The sequence below is a fragment of the Sebastes fasciatus genome, chromosome 20, assembly GCF_043250625.1.
Source record: "Sebastes fasciatus isolate fSebFas1 chromosome 20, fSebFas1.pri, whole genome shotgun sequence".
Lineage (NCBI taxonomy): Eukaryota > Metazoa > Chordata > Actinopteri > Perciformes > Sebastidae > Sebastes > Sebastes fasciatus.
Genome location: NC_133814.1, coordinates 14832496 through 14848038, shown reverse-complemented (window position 1 = coordinate 14848038; position 15543 = coordinate 14832496). Strand labels below are relative to the sequence as shown.

The 15543-nt window shown below is 39.1% G+C and overlaps 1 protein-coding gene across 3 annotated transcripts in view; it reads right to left on the bottom strand.

The window, feature by feature from the left end:
* Positions 1-15147, bottom strand: part of LOC141758409 (leucine-rich repeat-containing protein 51-like) — a 34754-nt gene extending 19607 nt beyond the window's left edge. For all 3 annotated transcript variants that reach the window (XM_074619776.1, XM_074619774.1, XM_074619775.1), the window contains exon 1: positions 15022-15147. The gene's annotated coding sequence lies outside the window, so the exon portion shown is untranslated. The remainder of the gene's footprint in view (positions 1-15021) is intronic.
* Positions 15148-15543: the final 396 nt, after the last annotated feature.

The following is a 15543-nucleotide window of genomic DNA, read 5'->3' as shown; positions in this document are numbered from 1 at the left end:
ATCATACCATGGCAAACTGCAGCCCAACAGGCAACGACAGCTGTCAGTGTGTCAGTGTTCTGACTTGACTATGACTTGCCCCAATCTGCATGTGATTATCATAAAGTGGGCATGTCTGTAAAGTGGAGACTCGTCATTTACATATCTTGAGGTTTAGAGGTCAAAGGGCCCCTTTGAAAATGGCCATGACAGTTTTTCCTCGCCAAAATTTAGTGCAAGTTTGGAGCGTTATTTAACCTTCTTCGCTAGGAGCTAGTATGTCATGGTTATCATCAATTTAAAACTGATTCTGGTACGACCTCCAGAAGATCAATCGCATTAATGCATTAAAGAAATTAGTGGCCTTCAAATAAATTTGCGTTAACGCGTTATTATCGCGTTAACTTTGACAGCCCGTCTTTGTATTAAAAGTCTGCATACTGACTCAATAAGTAAAGTCTATTAAGGAGTGGCCTGCCCATTCTATTACACTGTACTCTATTTCAGTGCCAGTGTCTTTAACATTCAAAAATCAAATTTAAACATCACATTTTGACATTTTGAAAAGCAGGAACCAATTTCAAGCTGCTACAGAAGATCCAGAATTCATGCAGAGTTCAAACGAGACGGCAATTAAGTTAGAAATGGAATAAGCTTCCATAATAGATATGACGAAGTGAAATTTACACAGTAAAGATCGGAAATACATATTCGATATAAAAACAACCTCCCATCTCGTGACATTATCGCCTCAGCTCAAAGCCTCGAGAAAATATGAATCAATTTTGATTGACTTTGTTAAAGGTCATGTGATTAAGAAGGTAATGGGGAGATACCTATCTTTATGGCCTGTCAAATGAACACTTGACATCAGCGGATTACACACGCACATTCGTTTAAATATGTGCTTTAACCCGTTTGACTGTATTAGTGTGTGTGTGTGTGTGTGTGTACAGAAAAACCATAATTCATTATTATCTACCACACACAGACAGTGACCTCTTAGCTGTAGAGAAATAAGTGATGGAGAGAGAATGTGCGTCTACATGCGTGGTGAAAGAAATGATGAATGAGTGCGTGTGTAAATGTGTTTTTTTCCCCCCTTTCAGCTAGAATGAGGTTAAATATATTCTGAGGATAGACAGTAGCTGTTTCACACCACATGAAAAACAGTCAGTGTGTGTGTAATCTGCATTTGTGTGAAGATAAGAGTGACTAATGTCTGTCTCTGGTGCAGCAGCAGAGGGTGTTAGTAAAGGGTTTAATTAGCTGTCACACAACAGTCAATAGAGGGGAAACACAATACTTAACACACCCACTACTGTGTGTGTGTGTGTGTGTGTGTGTGTGTGTGTGTGTGTGTGTGTGTGTGTGTGTGTGTGAGAAGGAGAGAGAAAGAATGTGTGTTTCACGTATGTCAAACATATTTTGTATGAGTAAGTGTATGTATGTTTCTTTGCCCTTGCATGTAGATACGCCAGTGCTTTTGTGGTTATCTCAGTATCCTTGTGTGTGTGTGTGTGTGTGTGTGTGTGTGTGAGTGACTGTCTTTAAGAGTATGTGTGTGCGGTTGTTTATAGGGAGCATCTGAGAAGACGAGTGAGTTCAGAAAAGAGAACATTTGCCCAGTGGCCCATTTGGTAAGTGGTGAATTACAGATAGATATATAGTTAACCCCTTAACTCAGACAGCCCGCCTGCTATTTTGTCTTTCAGAGGTTGTTACGGGCTCAGTTTTCAAGCTAGAGTGAAGCTACTGGTATCATATGAAACTACAAAACCCAAGGAATCCATTGGTACCACGTTATCCTCGCTTGTCGGGAAGATAACGTGGTACCACGTACCGCTTGTCGGGAAGATAACAAAAGTTACACTAAATTTTGGCGAGGAAAAAATTTAATTTTCAAAGGGGTCCCTTGACCTCTGGCCTCAAGATATGTGATTGGAGTCAATCACCCACGAGTCTCCCCTTTACAGACATGCCCACTTTATGATAATCACATGCAGTTTGTTTATTCAAGTGTGTGATGGCACTCGGTATACTAAATACCATTAATTTATAAAGCTCTACTGAAACAGTGTTACTGAGTATATGAGGCTCTGTAACCCCTATAGACAGCTCTCACTGTACTTTCATGACAGGAATTCATCCAAAGATATTTGAAAGATTTTTCTAAATGGTCCCAAACTATGAAATTGCTTTAAATGTCATCTTACAGTAAGGTCGGCATAAGTCTTCAGCCTCAAATTTGAAATGACCAAAAGAGTTCTGCCTTAAGATGTTTGACTGGGCACTGGTCCAAATGTGATCAATAACATTTTAAAATCAATCATACACTGCAAGCGGTTTAGCCACTGAGGTTGAGCTAAAACGGGAGTAATATGCTGTGTCCTCTTAGCTCTCATCAGGAGTCTGACTGCAGCATTTTGGGCCGACTGTGCTTGACTGGGCATGGAAGGATTTAAGGTACTGAAGGCACTACTGTAAACACTGATACAGACAATTAAAAGACAGGTTTGAGAATTGCTAATGTTGATGATTTGCATTTACACTGGGGCTGTCAATCGATTCAAATATATAATTGTGATTAATCATAGTCCATGATTGATCGCACACTCTTATCTGTTCAAAATGTACTTTAAAAGGGAGATTTGTCAAGTATTTAATACATTTATCAACATGGGAGTGGACAAATATGCTTGCTTTATGCAAATGTATGTATATTATTATCATTGGAAATCAATTAATAACACAAAACAATGACACATATTGTCCAGGAACCCTCACAGGTACTGCATTTAGCATAAAAAATATGCTCAAATCATGTCTAACTGCAGCCCAACAGGCAACAACAGCTGTCAGTGTGTCAGTGTGCTGACTTGACTATGACTTGCCCCAAAACTGCATGTGATTATAGTAAAGTAGGCATGTCTGTAAAGGGAAGACTTGTGGGTAACTACAGAACCCATTTTCAGCCCTTTGGAAATGGCCATGACAGTTTTTCCTCGCCATAATTTAGCGCAAGTGAGGAGCATTATTTAGCCTCCTTTGCGACAATCTAGTATGACATGGTGGGTACCAATGGATTCCTTAGATTTTATAGTTTCATATGATACCAGTATCGTCACCTTAGCTTTAAAAGCTAGAGCTGGAGCCCACTACATCCTCTGTAAGATCGATTGCATTAATTCGTTAAAGAAATGAATGGCGTTGAAGCGAATTTGCGTTAACGCATTATTATCGCGTTAACTTTGACAGCCCTAATTTACACAACATACATACTTATTTCTACCATTGAGACCATCAACTAATTATATTGTTTAGATGATATAAACAGAGACAAAATAAAAACATTAAATGACCTTTGAAATAATTTTTTCTTTGGTTGTATTTAACACTGATTAATGAGAAATAATTATTATTATTCACTTCACTTCACTTCATGGTCATAAGGAAGCAAACAGTTGGTGGTTGCAGTCTGTACGTGGTACAGGAATGAGTGCAAAGTATCTCTTTTTTAACATGCGTTTGGTCTGAGATGTGATTTGTCCCTAACTTATGTGTGGGTCTGATTAAATGACGAGTTTGTCTTCTCCCTTGACAATGGCTGTGATGGTTTGTTTTGCTTTGTATTCTCATGAAGCTTTGTTCAGACTACTAAGCAACAATCAACACAATTATTAGCTTGAAAACTTCCTGTTCCCGGTGGTGTTGTGCACCAAGGCTTTGGGCCATGCTAATTTTCGTCTTTTCACTGAGCTTTAATTAAGACAACAAGGATTTAGCGTCCTCCAGTGACATCACCCAGGAGACTAATTCTACCTCATTTGCTCCCCATAACTCTAAAGCAAAATAAAGACGTTCCAAGACTGTTCGGTTTGGGGATTATTGATTATATTTCCAGCGTAGTGGGACATTAAAACCCATATGCCAAATTATGTTGTATTTTTATGGGACATGAATGGTGTGAAAACCGTGCAACTCAAAGCACTTCCAGCTCTTCAGGAAGTAAACATAACTATATTTCCAGACTGACAGTTGTGCTTTTTTTTTTTTATTATTATGTAAAAGGTGTTGAATACATTTTGTAAGCCCTTGGGTCATGAAGGATTCCACGCGACGGCAGCAACACAGCTCGCAGCCCTGCCTTTGATCATAGCCTACACGACTTCAAAGGCACAAAAGAAGAATTTAATTCAACATTTAATGGAACATTTTTAGGAGGAGTATACAAGTCCTACCTGAATTCACCTCACATTACATTTCTCGCAGAACCAAGATAGAAAAAAAGCATGTTTAAGTTTCATAGAAGCAAATTATTTTGCTAATCACTGTGGAACTCTATTATTAAATCTCTATTTGCATGCCTGCTTCCAGACCTCTGAATCACTCCCCACATCTTTTCAGCAATTCAAAAAGGTCTGGCATTGTGCTCCGAGGTTGAAAACAACCGAGCCAGTCAGAGCGTTGTACGTGGGATCAAAATGGGGATGTCATGTTCTTGTGCCAAACCCAGAAAAATAAATACATCCATGAAGTTATGGCAGTAAAATGGCCATATGCGTAGGTTGTCTATACAGAAATTAAATTAGCATATTTCTTCATTCAACATGACAAATGCTGTGTCGAGCAACCACTGCTGCATCTTCTGTTTTGACTAAAGATGTTGTCGATGGAACAGATGCATCAGGCACTGTCTCTCATGTCACATCTCACTCGCCCAAAACAGAAAAGGGCTTATATAAACACGATGTTAGACACAATGATGAAGCGAAAATAAAATGGCAATTCAGTCTGATTATTGGGCTATTTATAAGCTCCATTTAGGTCAAACCCTGCAAGATAAAAAGATTGTGTACCACGGTTAAACCGTTACATGAATCACCATTACATGTGGAGTCCCCCAGGGTTCAATTCTAGGGCCTCTATTATTAAACCTCTTCCTTTGGTACAAATCCTGCAAGACAGTAACAACTGTGGTGCTTTGATAATAATAAAAAGTGCTTCAACTAGTTCATAAATCACTTAATGGGTGAAAGATAAAAAAATATTTCAGACGTGTTTGGTGAATATAAATCCAGCAGTCGCCAATTGGTGCCTTAAATCAGAAACACGTTACATATCCAGACACACAGATAGAAATAACTTCCATAACATGTTTAAAGTTTAAATTTAGGCACTTCAAAATCAAAATTAAAAACATACTCTCCTGCACCTTTGATTTATTATTTTCTGCACTTCGACTCGCTTTTTCTAATTCTTTACTGCCCTGTCAATTTTTTATTACTTTGTCTTTTTACTGTATCATATTACATTTTCGGATCTGTATTAATCAATTTCATTTTCCTTTTCGTGACATTTTTATTAAATGCTGTGAATTGTCTTTGTAATTTAAAGGTGCTACACTAATAAACTTCTCTTTTAATTTGGATTCGAGCACCAGATTTATACTGAATTCTTTGCCAGACAGAATGATCCAACTGCAATGCGTCTTTTCCTTTTTGCAGGAAAGAGCAATACTATTCTACTCCGGCCGGGAAGGGAAAGCATTTTAATGTGGATTATGTGGAAATTGATATTACCTATAATTGAGAATGTTTGTAGATATAGAAAAAAGTTGGATTTGAGAAAAAATTATGACCAATAATTCCACCTAAGACAGTGGCAAGCACACAGCCTTTGCTGGGTTCATCAATTTTAGCACAAAATCAGTTGCAGGCCTATTTTTCATCTTCTACTCAAGATCAGTTGAGATATATTACTCATTTAATGTAAGTCCGGTTTATTTAGCAGACAGATGTTGTTAGACGGGAGAGACATCGCTGTTTGTCTTTGTCTTAAAACAAAAGCACAGAGACAATCTGAACCAAGTCTCCATTTGTTCCAGCTTCGATTTTAAACACTGATACCTGCAAGTAAAGGCGATACATCTTTGCTCTCTGTACGTGTGTGTTGAGAACAAAAGAAAAAAATCGATGGCAGCAAGGGAGGAAAACTATGTAAAAGCATGTGAGGGGCTGTGGATGAGAACAGGAGCACATAATAGTGTCAAAGTAAATGTGAGAAAGACTCAATAAGGATAGTTGTTAAAGAGCTTGTGTGCCTGTGTGTGTGTGTGTACAGTAGCAGCGTCAGCAGTGAGACCGCATTAGCAAGGGCAGGGGAAATGTCAGCCCATCCGTCAACATGACATCTGCAATCTCTCCTCCTCTCTGTCCGTCTCTATCTGCTTCTCTCTCATTCACTTGGTTACACTATTCAGGACTCAAAAGCTCTGCCTACCCTCTCTTACACTTGTTCCCTCACACATTCTCGCCCTCAGCTTCTATCCACCACTCCGAATCTCTCGCTTCTCTATCTCTCTACTTATCTCCCTCACATTTCCTCTTGGTTATTCTCTCTCTATATCTTTTCCACCCTCTCCGGTTTAATACAGACATCCATCTCGCTTGTGTATCCCAAAACATTTTTTTTTGGTTTCATTTTTTGCAGTGTGTGTGTGTGTGTGTTTTTTTTGTTTTTACATAAAAACACAATGAGATGGTCAGAACGTGGCTGCCCTTTAAAAAGAGCTCTGTACCAAGCTGCTTTTTCTGGCTGAGCAGAGAGCTTTCAAAAGTTGAAAACATCTGACCTTTTTCAGAAAAGCACATATGACACCAACTGCTGTTTTTATCAGCTGGACAATCATAAAAAAAAACACAAGAGGATGGAGGATGGCACATTCCCATAACAAAAACAAAGACAGAGAGAATCTTTAAAGTACAGGTAGCTGTTGTTAAGAGATGTTCCAATACCATTTTTTCCTTCCCGATACCGATTCCGATACCTGAACTTGCGTAATCGGCCGATACTGAATACCGATCAGATACCAACGTGATGAATATAATATCTTTGTTGTTTTGGATTATCTTTTTGAAATTTATCTCATCGTTGGATTACGGTTTCCAACATTTGCTGCTGTAGTTTGTGCTTTTTTTCCCCATTTCCCTCGGTGAAGTCGTCGTGCTCTTTCACATGATGCGTCTTCAAATGTTTTATAAGATTGCTGGTGTTGAAAATGCCACCCCTGGAAACGGAAGCCTTACATACTTTACATATCGCAGTCTTACTTGATTTGCCACTGTGAAATATGGCTTCTTCGCTGCTCGCAGCGGCGAAGAAGAATTGATTTCCGGTTAAAGAAGATGATTTTTTTTCTGGGTTGATACATTTTGGTATCGGATCGGTTTATAGACTGGCGTAATCACCGATACCGGTTACCGAATTTTGGGCAGTATCGGACACATTTCCAATATTGGTATCGGTATCAGAACAACTCTACTTGTTGTAAAGGAACTATATGAGTTACTGTATCCAGCTGATTCATATGTACATGCTCTTCTCAAACAGTTATATAAAAAAGGAAGATAAAGAAGGATCAGATTTTGATTTGCTTTATTATAGTCGATATTGATCCAGTATTCGATCCAGACCCCAAAAAATGTACCGCAAGTTCGGAGCGTTATTTAACCTTCTTTGCAACAAGCTAGTATGACATGGTTGGTAGTAATAAATTCCTTTCTAGTTTCATATGATACCAGTATATTTACTCTAGCTTTAAAACTGAGCCCACTACAATCTCCAAAAGATTGATTGTGTTAATGCGTAAAACAAATTAGTGCCGTTAAAACAAATTTGCGTTAACGTGTTATTATCGTGTTAAGTTGAAAGCACTAATATTTTTTTAATATTTTTTCTAGCCTATGAAACCTGTTGGGCTCTGTACATTGCTCATACTGTAGAACTCAGATTTTTAGCTCTCAAGTACACTAACGCCTACACTATATGCTTGCTTTACTAGGAAACAGCTCAATACTTTTACACACAGAAAATTGGTTTTTCCCATCCATTGAAGTATTATATTTATCCTCCACCTCCACTTTCCTCTTATATCAGTTCATATAAGCTCATACAGTAGGCTGCCTTTTGAAAGGCCAGCGGCAAACAGGGTCAAAGGTCAAATTGATTGAACCTTGTATGGAGTGTCTCGACCGCACGCCCGAGTGGTGCACACATCACAGAGAGGAGCACTCCAGCTCACGGCGCGTTACCGCTTTCCTTACAACCGACGATGAGGGGATTTTATTGCTTTGTGTGCGTGGGTGGCCCTGGTTGAAGTAACTCCTGCAAGGCTGATGCCGGGGAGTGAGTGAAGGATTGGACGTCTGCAACAGGACTCACTCACAGTGTGCCCTGCTTGACGTTTTTATAAATAAATGTAAGCTAAAACATTGAAATCAGAAAAAAGTGATCTGCCATATTGATGTGTAAATTAGTATGTTGACTTGTGAAGGGTTTAATTGAGTGAAAACATATATACACACTGTCGTCTCTGTGCAAAATGTCCTTGTTTTATTTAAATAAGGGCTGGCATATGCTTGTATTCATTTGCAACCCAAAATGGTAAAATTGTATCCTCCTTTATCCTGTAGATCTCCGACAAGAAAAGACAAATTTTCACAATCGCTGTTTCCGCCATGCACAAAAGCAGACATGGTGAAAGACAAAAAAATATGCAAGGACATGCTCTCTGTGTCTCACACACGCACACACACACACACAGACTGAGACACAACCCCGCAGACTCAAACCGCAATTGGTTTCAGTGAGTTGTCACATTCTGGCCGAAAGTCAATTTTACACTTACTTAGCCCCATAATAAGAAGTCATGTTGACAACTCCACAATACATCTCTCCTTTCAGAGGATGGTAGAGAAAGAAAATCAAGGAATAAGGAAGAAGGCGACTGGGGGTGGGGGGGGGGGGGGTTACAATAAGCAGCATGAGAGAAAATTAATGTCAAAAAGAACAAAGAGAAAGAAATCACTATATATCCATATGTATGCCTTCAGTGTGATGGGACATAGGGCAAGTTTTTAAAAATGTTTCATCACTCAAGATCCTGAAAGAAACGGCATACTAATGAGTGAAAAATATGTGTATAATGCATATTTTAGTATGTTTTATATTCTATATATTTATGATGGGTTCATACTAGGGCTGTCAATCGATTTAAATATTTAACCTCGATTAATCGCATGATTGTCCATGAGTAATCGCACATTTATTATCCGTTCAAAATGTGCCTTAAAGGGAAATTTGTCAAGTATTTAATACTCTATCAATTTAGCAAGCTATCAAGTGGGTAACATAATGCAGGAAATGCATAATGACAGAGGAAAAAGATGAGGCCGTTGGGAATATCAAATTTTTTTTAGTCCTGTTATAAAATTACGAAGAAAGACAATATACAACTTAAATTACAATATATCAAATTATTAAAAATGAACTTCCATGGCCTTCGCTGTTTCTGACAACGTCAACAAACACGTCACAACTTGAGAACTCTGAGCATTCAGAAACTTTCTACTTACGAGGTCGTGAATTCCACAAGAAGGGAGCGTTAACATGGACTCTTCTCGTGAACACGGTAAACACGACCCCATTTGAAGGCACAATAAATCAACCAGGACTGGAATCTTAATGATTAAAACGTCCAACTACTGAGTTGACTTATCAAGGTCTGCAATTCCACACATGCAGAATGAGGAATGATAAATTAAATCTGGTTGTGAAGTTCAGGGGTTTTAGAGGTTACCCAGAATCTTTTTTCCTCCCAAAGCATAAATATAGTGTCAGCCTGATTTTAACTGTATCAATTCACTCTAACCAACTGCCTGAAACGAAGACACTTTGTTCTGTTGTGGTGTATTATAGTGGGCATACATTCAATATTGCGTCTGCACATTTGTCTCTAGCAATCAGAAACACTCTGACAGGAACGTTAGCGCTCATAGCTGCTACGGTGTTGTGCTCCTTTTTCTTGTCAACAAGGGAAACACACACTTCTTTAGCTGACTTAGCTGGGAAAATTCAACTCAGTGTGTGTGTGAGACCGAGAGAGAGAGAGAGTTTGCAAGGAATACCGTTGAAACAAGTTGGAACTTGCGGAAACAAATGTTTATGTTGATTGTTTGTTTCCAACAAATTCAGCTTACATGCAGGTTTGACCTGACATCACATCAGTGACGGCAAACTGTTCTTTTAAACAAACTTGAAAAAAGTTAACTACCGAGTCAGAACTTTCACTTTCACTTTCACTTTCTTGTTAGGGTTCGGTACATCCATGTTTGTTTACGTTTGATCTTCCTTTTTTTAGCCGAACATCAAAGGAGTGCGTGACATCAAACAACCAATCCATGATGCTACCACTTGTCATTATCATCTGTCAATCATCTCCTGAAATAATAAGTTGCACTTTGGCCCAACAGCATCAGATGTGATAACTTCATCTCCCAATGCATTATTCATGCGTCTGTATTCCTTGGTTGTTTCAGAGAGCGCAATACGAAATGCTAAAACGGTGACCTTCATTCCGCAGCAGTAATTTCACAACAAGCAATCATTTACACAGGTCTTAGTCTGTTTGTCTCACAGACACACTAACAAAAAGAGCCCAGTTTGTGATAACCGTCATCCTCTTTCCCGTTGTGTTGGTTAGTCTGGATACTTGCGTGTTCATGTCTTTCCGTATAAACAGATAATGCCAACACACTGAGATATAAAGCTTCTTTTACTCTGCCCCTCTCTGTGAACAACAAAATTGAGGATTGGGACTCCTAATGTGCATTTGATGTGGTCTTATTGATAGAAAATAAACAAGGACAAAGACGATTTTCAACCGCAGAGAGACTACAAAGCTGTCCTTCACAGAGAGGAGGGAAATGCTTTGATTATCTCTTCTGTTTCTATGTCCAACTAATGGTTCAATCGTATGATTCATGTGTTTACTGTCAGCAGGACGTTAAACACCCTCCTATAGAGTGCTCCAGGGATGAAGGATTTTTGCAGGCCAACCAGGAAGTTAGTATCGCCATGGTTCCCTCGACAAAAAGCCAATGGGATTTTTCCATTTTCCAGTTTTGTTCAGCAAGATAATCTTCACAAATGAACACCACTTGAATGATTTTTGAAGTGTGAATGCAATCGGCAGAAGTAAAAAAGCTAACGTTAGGCTGTAATGGAACTACGCCACGGTCCCATGAGCACGAGTATACACAAGTAACCAGTTGGCGTCATGACGTTTAGTAGTCTCATTTAGCCACTTGTTAGTAACTGCCTTTTTGAAGACACATCAAGGCTTCAAAAGTCACAAGTGGGGTATTTATTGATGTATTTTTTGTCGTAGAACAAAACGTGAAAATCTCTTAAGCTTGTATTAACCAATTATTATAGTTATTTCAGGCATCTAACTAAAAACCCATTAAAAAAAAAAAACATTGACTTCCAGACAAGGGAACCGGACATGCTAAAATACTAACTCATTTCCAGGTTTTAGGACTTGTTCCTGTAGCACTCTATTACTTTAGTGAACATTTGACTTGTTGCAAAATGACCTAATTCTAAGTTATTGGTTTCCAGTGAATTTTTGGAGAAGTAATCCTGTTAGTTCTGAAACAAGTGCAGTAAATGAGCCCTGAAGACATATTGCCTCTAACAAAGTCCATTATTGCATGTTATATAATAATTAACCCTAATCAAAGTTTAACTAAAGTCCCAGTTGCCAAGAGCATATGCACATGTTGGGCTGCATACATACATACATACAGTGTACATACACACCCGCAAACACATCTCTGATCTTTGTGAAACGTAGCCTAAAGGGAAGCTGCAAACCAACAAGCAAACGTCCACTAATAATGATCAAGAAAATAAATAACACTCTTCTTCAAAAGGTGCTTCTTCAGACCTTTGAGTGTTTGACAACCGCGTCCAAGAAGCCTTCATACAATCAAAGTCTTTTTTTTTGTTAACGTTGCCTTTCAACCTCCTCTTCAAAAAACAATATTTTCTATCCAAAAGATAAAGCTTTGGAAGCCAGATAAGGAGGATGTGACAAATGGTTTTCCAGGACACTTGGCGGAAAGAAAACAAAACCTCATTTAGGTTCTGGGTTTACAATATCATTTTGCTCATTTGTTTGATACGAGATGATAGGAGATTATTTTTCCTCTAAGTAAAAAGTGTTCTGGCTTAGTGTGGACCACCACAGATGTGTGTGCTGCTGGTCAGCTGACCTGTATATAGAGGTTCTCTTTAGATCAGGATCATTACCAACACCAGAGTTTTGTTATCAGTCCTATCTGTTTGTTTGTTAGTTAGCCGAATATCTCAGAAACTACCTGTGAAATTTTGCTTTAAAAGTGAGCCAGGTTTTGGCGCAGATAGCAACACAAGGTGGCAGACTGTGAGTCAGAAAGTAACAAGACATTTGAAGAAGTCACCTTGGACTCTGGGAAACTGGGATGAACATTCTTTACCATTTTTCTGACATCTTATACACCAAACGATTAATGAGTCAATCTAGAAAATAAGTGGCAGATTATTCGATATGGAAATGATCGTTAGTTGCAGCCCTAAAAAGTTAGTTTCCTCCCTTAAAAAAATAAAGTGTTTAATATGTGTGTATTATGCTTTTAGTACGTTAGAGACTTATAGATGATAGATCTATGCGTACCAACCCTTACTTTAAAAAACACTGGTTTAATGTAATAACAGCATTTACAATAAGTGAAGGTCGAATGCTTTGAGGATAACCTCAAGGATAGTAATACGAGATAATATAGCAATATACTTTTTTGCACCCATCTCTTATCCAGGAGAGACTTAAAATGACTGCACAGGTGTATATTCAGCATCCTGCTCAAGGACATTTTGACAGGACACACGTCTGTTGATGTGCACACTGTCTGCCTGGGAGATTGAATCTGTAACCTTACAGTAATGGGATGGGTCTCACTAACCACTAATCTGCTCTGCCACCTGAGAAAAAAGAGACGGAGAGATGGATAGATGGAGAAATACGAGAGTGCGGATTGAAAGAAAGGAGGAGATGAGTAGAGGAAATAGACAGACGGACGGGGGGTGGGAGGGGAAGGATCATAATGGAGCAACGGCAGAGACAGAGATGGTAGAGAGACAAACAAAGTGTGAGTGATGGTGAAGAGGCATTAAATGAATACCGAAGGAGGAAGGAAAAGCCGGGGAGTGATTGGGATGAGACGGAGCGAGCTAAGAGAGGAAGACCCGTATTAAGAAGAGAGGAATGGGAAGGAAAGCGAGCTGGATAAAGATAAATGGATATAAAAAAGACAGAGGTCACATTCACAACAGAGTCTCAATCTGGTCCCCTCTGTCTGTAAATCTATTCTAAATACTCATCAGCCATTGGTCAGGCGGAAGGAAGTGGCGAGCACTGAACCCTGTAACCCTTCATTTCCTCAATGACAAATCCGGGTGTCCTTCGATTTCACTTCCTCTCTGTCTCACTTACTGCCGGCGCTGTCACATATTCTCATTAGTCACCGTGGCAGCTGAGATGTGTGTGTGTGTGTGTGTGTGTGTGAGTGTGAGTGTGTGTGTTTGGGGTTGAGTCAGAGAAGTATAAACAGAGAGGGAGGCTGGGAAAGTGTGAGTGAGACAGAGAGAGGTATTATACATGAGTAAAATGATGCATGAGGACATGGATGAGTGCGTAGGGCGTAATGTGGAGTTTGTGTGTTTTGTATGATAGATGATGTGTGTACCGTATGTGTATATCAGAGTCTGTCACTTCATGCACAGTATGTCTATTCGTTCATGTTTGTATGTATGTTTGTGAGTTTTTGTTTATATTATATAAGCCTTTATATGCTTTGATTTTAGGGGGCTATACTGAGCTAAAGGGCTAACGTCAGCATGCGAACTTGCTCAAAATGACAATTTTTACAAAGTATGGTTTGTATGATATCTTATGAAAACGTTTTCCTACGAATGTCCAGCAACACATGATGTCAATTCCGCTCTTCAAATGCGTACAGTCTTCCGTCATCACAGGAAACAACTTGGTCAGGTTTAGGCAACAAAACGATTTAGTTAAGTTTAGGAAAAGATCGTGGTGTTTGGGTTAAAATAACTACAGAAGTTACGTCATTTAAATACGGAAGTTACGTAACAAATACATCAACGTTGACTTCTGGTTTCACACAGGGTGTTTGTTTGACCCACCCATCGAGCCCGACTTCCTCACTACGCGAAGTTCGACGTTCTTAATACTTCCTGGGTCATGATTATGTGGATTACATACAAATTGATTTTGTGGGATATATATACTAATTATAGTACGTTACTTTCGAAGGTATAGCTACAAATAGTGTATGAGAACAGCCTGCAATTTTAACATGCTGCTGTTAAGCGGGTTTAATTGTTTACTATGTTCACCGTCTTAGTTTAGCATACAGTAGAATCTAAAGCCATGCTAGCGGCTCTGTGAGGATGTAGGCAGGATGTAACAGTGCTTTGAGCTAAATGCTAATGCCAGCAAGTAAAGAATTTGAGAGATTGTTGTGTGGTAGTATTGTATTCTGTATATTGTATGTACAGGAAAAAAATGGCTAAGTTTAGTGTGTTAGCATGCTAACATTAGCTTCTTAGTGCTACGTACAAAGTACAACTGAGGCTGATGGGAATGTTGGTAGTTAGTAATAAAGTTATTTTGATAATCAATTAATCGGTTTTCAAACAAAAATACCAACCTTTCACCAGTGCCAGCTCCTCCAATGTGACAATTTTCTCAGTCATACATGATAGTAAACTAAATATCTTTGGTATTTAGGCTGTTGATTGGACAAAACAAGACATTTGAAGACATCCCTTTAGGCTCTTTGAAATTACTATGGACATTTTTCTCTATTTTGACATTTTATAAACAGTGTACAGTCTGCTGACTAGTCTTTCTAGTCACCGTGCCCTCCATTTTTTTTTGTCAGTTCCTCCTTTACTCCTCATTTATGACAAAAAAATACTTTAAAGATGCTAAATTCCAAATTCAGAGCCTATGGATTGCCTCCACGCGGCTCTCAACATGGCAGCGGCTGAGCCGGCGGGTAGCAGCTAACGGTGGTGAACAGCACAAACAGTGCAAACAACGACAACAGTGCTGACAGATCTAACAGTGTTTACCTGAGGGGGAAACCGGAGGGTGGGCGCTATGCTTCTGCGAAGACGCCGTGGGTCTGGATGGCGTTATCAGCGGGATGTGAGCGGTGGTGAGTGGGGCACCCTCACATGCATGTGCGGCTGGACCATCTATGTAAATAAAGCACAGAGAAACTCAAATTACAACAAATACAGAGGGAGTGTGACTTCATTTGTTTTCTAAGTTATCTTATAGAATATATATATAAGTGCCATCAACATAAAGAAAAACAAGGATCATCCAGACTTCCACTCTGATTAAAATCCTTAATTTGAAATATGTAAACAATCATATATTGTGTTTCGAGGGAAAACTGGTACAATGGAGTTTCATATTGACTTCCAAAACTAGCAGGTTTTCCCCTGATTCCTCTGAAGCATCACAGCATTGACAGCTTACACAGCGACTCGACTGAGTTCAAACACTCGCATCTGTGCAGATTATGGTACTCCACATCGGAAATCGTGACTGTAAGCAGCTGCCAATCCGGTTGGAGAAGAGACTCA